The following is a 6298-nucleotide window of genomic DNA, read 5'->3' as shown; positions in this document are numbered from 1 at the left end:
CTGTAATGGGAACAGGGGTGGGGGAGTAGCGGAAACTTCTCAGAGTTTCTTGTAAAATGTCTCTCAGTGCTGCACTTTTTATGAGATTGAAGTCGCTTCTCATCCGAATCGTCCTGTTCCACTTTAAGTGTTGCCTGAGGTGCCAGCTTGTCCTGCTGCACCATTTAAGGTGGAATGGAACAATTCGAACGAGAAGTGACTTAAGTTTAGCAAGTTGCTGCAGATTAAACCTGTCAGCAAACCAGAGTGATTTTATAAATGTAAAAAAGTCCGTTCATCTCCAAATGATCAATGTTCGCCTTTTTCCTCTTTGCCGTTTCATTCTCTGCGTTGCTGTGTGTTCAGCAGTCTGCGCGTCAGTCTTCAGCGTTAGAGGGTGAATTAGCAATTCTGCATCAACTCCAGGGTTCAAGACCACTTACTGTGAAAATTGTGTGTTATAAGGATTTTACAGCAAAGGAGGATTATTATGTTTTACCTATAAATCTAGTTCTGCTGTGCAGCTGCAGTAATAGTGGAGAGATTATTCAGGCTTGATTCTCGCCCCAAACAGAGTCAGAGTCAATGATGAGGACTTTGAGGCTGAAGTGTTTTTAGGCTAAGGAGTTTTAAACACCATGTCCACTCACTGTCCACTCTATTAGACGCACCTGCATTGTTGCTTCACCCTGTAGATGTAAAGCCAGAGATGATGGCTCATCTGCTGCTGCACAGTTTGTGTTGGTCATCATCTAGTCCTTCATCAGTGGTCACAGGACACTGCCCACAGGACGCTGCTGTCTGGATGTTTTTGGTTGGTGGACTATTCTCAGTCCAGCAGTAACACTGAGGTGTTTAAAAGCTCCAGCAGCACTGCTGTGTCTGATCCACTCAGACCAGCACAACACACACTAACACACCACCAGGTCAGTGTTACTGCAGTGCTGAGAATGTTCCACCACCTAAATAGTACCTGCTATCCATGGGGGGTCCTGACCACTGAAGAGCAGGGTAAAAGGGGGCTAACAAAGTATCAGAGAAACAGATGGACTACAGTCTGTAACTGTAGAACTACAAAGTGCAGCTATACAGTAAGTGGAGCTGATAAAATGGACAATGAGCTTCAAAATAAGGAGGTGGTCATAATGTTATGCCTGATCAGTGTATCTTGCTGAAATGTTTAAATTGGAGCAGTTTTATTTCAACAGTTGACAGCACTTTGCACAAAATGCTCTGGTTTGTATTCAGTTATTTTTGTTGATTTTTATTAGAAAAAACCTGGATTGATTGTCTTTGCATTTAGTCTAATTTGTTGCTGGACATCATGCCTTTGGGTGTGTAAGTCTGATTGTTGGTTACACTTTTGGTGATCTTTTTGTACACTTTTTGGTGTGTTTCTTTCTGGCACAGGACTAAATGCAGTGTCTTGTTCACACTGTCAGTTGGGCCTGTTTGGTGTGTCAAGTAGAGATTCACAAACGTTCTGACAGCCGCACTTTGAAAGTAGCTAAAAAGTAGGCCACTACTCTTTCTGGAAAACTAAATTGTATTATGTAAATATGTAATTATGTAAATATGTAGTAGCTAACTACTAATTCTTCAGTAGCTATTCCAACCCTGAATGGGAATTAGCTGTTAAACTAGTAATACAACAGAACAACCGCAGCACCGCTAAGACATGTCAGATAGGAAAACTAGTCAGCTGAGATTTTTTTGTGTGATTTTCCACTATAGTCATTCCATTCCCTTTGAGTCTTCGAGAAATATTTCCATTGTGTTGTGCCTCGCTTCTCTTGTGTTGACTGGCTTTGCAGTGTTTCTAATGTTGCCTGTGTTTACAGTGCATTTGTAAAATATAGTTCAGGTGTCCTCATTCAGATGGAATTGTTTTAAGTGTTTGTAGCGTGTTTATGAATTGTACTATGAATAGGGTCTTGTCAGCCACCGTATAAAATATCTAAAATACTGCAATTGCTTTCTGAGGAACGTTCTTAAATTTTTTCACTGATGCATTTTGACAGGGTAGCATGACTTGACCCATTCTTACTCATAAAGGACTAGCCTTTCCTGGATTATTCTTCTATATCTGCATGATTGTGTTTAAGGTTTTTAATTTTGTTTTCCTTGTCCTAAAATGCTCCTGTCCCAACTTTTTTGGAATGTGCTGCAGACATAAACTTTAGAATGAGCATATACTTGCAAAAAAAAAAAAAACATATTTGGTTTGGAAAAACAAACATCTTATCTTTGTAATGTGGATTTACTGATCACTGCTGTTTTAGTATGTGTTTCTCATGCTGTCCCACCTTTATTTTGGAATTTAGGTTTATACTTCTGTAACTTGTTCTGAAAAAAGCCTTGCAGTTTCCCCTCAGAATGGAGTGACCTTAACACTACATAAAGGGTCTGAGTGTATGTGTGGAATCACAAATGTCAGATGCCCCTCAGTATTCATCTGGTGCGCACACACCGCAAGCTACTGTGATCAGATGTGACCGCCACACCATCCTCACCTGCTCAAATTACAGTCGGCTTCAGCGTGTGCTGGAAAAAGATGTGCCCCGGTTATTATGAATAAACAAATCATAAATATTTATCAACAGGCGGTTGCGAGGTCTGCTCTCACCTCGGCTGGCTCTGAGCCGGGAGCACAGAGCAGCCATTAGCCCCCTGCTCTTCTACACACACACACACCTGTGGCTTTATGGGTAATTACCGCACTCCCACTGACGCCCTGGCTGTGCTGAAGAGGAAGCTGTTTGAACGCTGCAGTACAGCACATGCCAAGATATTCAGTCATTATTTCTTGTATGCACAGAAGTACAGTTACTTATGGTTTATCATACACAGTAAAGCTCCATTAGGTCCGTTCTCTTATGCATACATACACACACACATCCAGCTGGGTCGCTACAAGCGTGCTTTAGAGTATTGCCCAAAGCACCGCATGCAGATCTTACTCTCTTTTCTCATTAATATTCAAATTCATTTTAATGTGCTCCACATGCTTTAGTGCTGTCTCAAAAGGAGACCATTCTCATTTTAATGGCTGTCGTATTTGAATTTGGAGGCTACCTATGTCAAATTGATTTATAATTTAAATCTAAAGGGAATATAATAATTTAGAAAAGTTATATATGTTAGGTTTATTCAATTAAGCAAGAATATTTTACATATTTACATGTTTAGTTTACCATTTATTATGTCTCCTTTTCGTGAGTGAGTAAAGTCCAAAAGTTTCCCTTGTTTACTTTTATACTTCTTATACTTTGATACTTTTATAGTATATTTTGTGGGCTTGCCTTACAGGAGCATAACCAAAGCCTTTTCAATGGGGTGGCCATTTTAGACCCAGTGATTTCATTGGGGTAAGGGAAGAAAGCGTGCAGTAACATTATGAGAGGATGATAGCAAAGCAAGCATGCAAAGTTGTCACAAAGCAGCGTTACAGAACAATCAGTATTACAGAAAGAAAAAAAAAAAAATCCGGGTGCAAGCCCCCATGAGCGTCGCCAGTGGCAAGGAAAAACTCCCTAGAAGAGGAAGAAACCTTGAGAGGAACCAAGGCTCAGAAGGGGAACCCATCCTTCTCTGGTCGACACCGGATAGCAAACATTGTTACTATGAAGTATTATAGAACAAAGTGGGGGAAAAAAAAGAAAGCAGTGGCTAATTTGATTCGTTTATGATTATGCTGCAGCAGCAATAGTGGTGGTCAAGTCGATCAGGGCAGAAGAGCCAACAGCATCAGACGCAAAGGGTGGGCAGCTGTTCAACTCGGCAATGAAAGGAAGAAAACACAGAGTCAGTTCTGTAAAGAGTGACTGATCACAGATTATAGTATAACAGAGTAGCAGAGACTCCTGCAGGTCTAGATCTGACAGGGAAGACTAGTCACCAAATGCTTCACTATACAGGTAAGTTTTTAGCCTAGACTTAATAGTAGGCTGGATAACAAGCTAACCTACCATAGCATTCACAGTGTGCTCACAGTGTCACTATAACAAGCACTCAACTGTAAAAAGGGTTTAGCTTACATGATAAATGTTACTATATAATAATCAATTCATTGTTAGTTACAAAGAGGTATTAGTTTCATTTCTGATAGTTACATCATCTTACCTTAATATAGCCCACAGAGCAGAACAGGGCTAGTTATAAGTGTGGTCATAGTTCTAAAATAATATTATGAACTGGTTAATCACATTTTTAAATACAGTTACACTCAGAGAAGTATAGTGATTTTCTCATGCTTTTCATGCTCCCTGTACCGTTTCCTCTCTGTGCTGAAGCTAACCCTAACTCTGATGGAGAGATTTATTTAGGTTCTTTTAAACGTTTTCCTAGTGTAGAAGGCCAGTGTTTGCAGCTGTCTCATGCAAAATGAACAAGAATAATGTTAATGTTTTGAGCCGTGTTCTGTCGGTTGCACGACTGGTTGGTAATGGCCCTGACTTTCATCATAAAACTGTTCATAAAGTGGCAAAACTCCTTTATGGTGACCTCTTTATTGACGATAACTGTCTATTTTACTTCATTTAACTGGGGTGGCCTTCTTGTACCAGGACCACACTCAGTTACACAACAAATAATGGTGAGTGAATCAGTTTGATGAATATAGTGTATATTGTAGCATCAGCAGATGCTTTTTATCGTTATTGTTTAGGCTTTTTCAGGGATTTTTAAGCATTCTGCAGTATTCAATTGAGTGTTTTGATATGAAAAAGTGTTTTGTAGAGAAATGTTGGTTTTCTTTACCATAGTGACAGGGATGAAGGGTTGCTATGTCTACAGTGCAAATATTGACATTTTGTTTACTATCCAAAGTGACATGTGAACCTGTATGTGTTCTCTGAGTTAGTATGTAACGTTGATAATGCTGAAATAGTGGTACATTTTTCATTCTACAACACATTGCATGTATTTTAACAGTACATTTTTGGTCAATCCCTTGTCTCAAGCATTAGGCAACATTTTTCCCAACCATTTTATGTAAAAGTTTTCTGTGAGGTAGCTTTTAAGGTGTTAAAGAAATAGTTTGTCAAAAAATCTAATTGACTTGACTTGACTTACCACGTACCCAAATACAGTTCACTAGCCAAGACATGTTCATTGTCCAATTTTTTTTAATTATTATTATTATTTTTTATTTAAGAGCTGGAGCTGCTGGGCTAACGGTGCTCACAAACACTGGAAGTCAGTAGTCACCCTAACTGTCTCCACAAATCCAAATCCATCCAATCTTTCTTAATATATTTCAGATCAGGCCAATAAGCTACATAAAGTAGTTTGAAGAATGATAGTAAAACCTTATTTACACATTTAAAGTAAATTGGAACTACGTTATCATCCTCATCACGTCCTTCAAGTCTTCAGTGGAATCTTCCAGAAACTAAGCTGCACCTAGTAAATTTTGCAGATCACATCTCAAAGTAGTAGATCTGAAGTTTTTAACTTTTTCTCTGTCTTGTCCACTTACTGTTGTGCCGAGTCTTTACGATGCCAATCTGAATGACTTTACTTGCAGGTATTTAGAAAAATCTGTGAAATTCCCTTGTATCTTTCCTCCTTACTCATCAGAACAATAAATTTGTAGTTTTATGCCATATTTCATTTATGAAAGCGCTTGAGCGCACAGCAATCATATTTTCTTTAGAAGGCGCTCTAGCTCATGGTCAAGAGTGAGTCAAGATGGATGCCTGTGGGATCTTTTTGAGTTTCTTTTTCATCCTCCACAATCACATTTCATCATGTTGTATTGTAGGTCCTTGCAACTAGTAATTAACCAGCTTCAAAATCATTGATCTTAATGAATAATCAATGAGACACTATGGGCTTGAAATTGAGAAAAGTTATCAAGGCTGTCTGAGAAAGTTTGCTTATTAGCTGTTCATCAATATGAGACGAAGGCATGACTATTTGAGGCAGTGAACTTGGTCATCTTTGTCTTTTTTCTTCTTCCTTACACCCCTCCTCCCCTCCCACCATTTTATCTTATTCATTCCTCCTCAGAGTAACACGTACACACACATGGACCTTTGCTAATGAGGGCCAGTTTTTGTTTTCTGTATGTATACGAACCCGTCTCCCTCTCCGAGCTAACACTTGCTGCTTGATATGCATTCACCTCCCCAGCGTTAAAAGCCCAGTGTCAATCTATTCCTCTTCCCTCTAGCGTTTTAGCATTCCACATTGAGACTAGCATAACTTTCCCTATGCTTTTTTTTTCCATTCCCCTCTTCCTTTCATTCTCTCTCACCCTCTTGACTCAAGGGGTGGAGGATTATTAAGATGCATTGCAAATGATCACTGCTCGAGT

Source organism: Pygocentrus nattereri, chromosome 13, assembly GCF_015220715.1.
Source record: "Pygocentrus nattereri isolate fPygNat1 chromosome 13, fPygNat1.pri, whole genome shotgun sequence".
Taxonomy (NCBI): Eukaryota; Metazoa; Chordata; class Actinopteri; order Characiformes; family Serrasalmidae; genus Pygocentrus; species Pygocentrus nattereri.
This window is presented reverse-complemented; position numbering follows the sequence as displayed.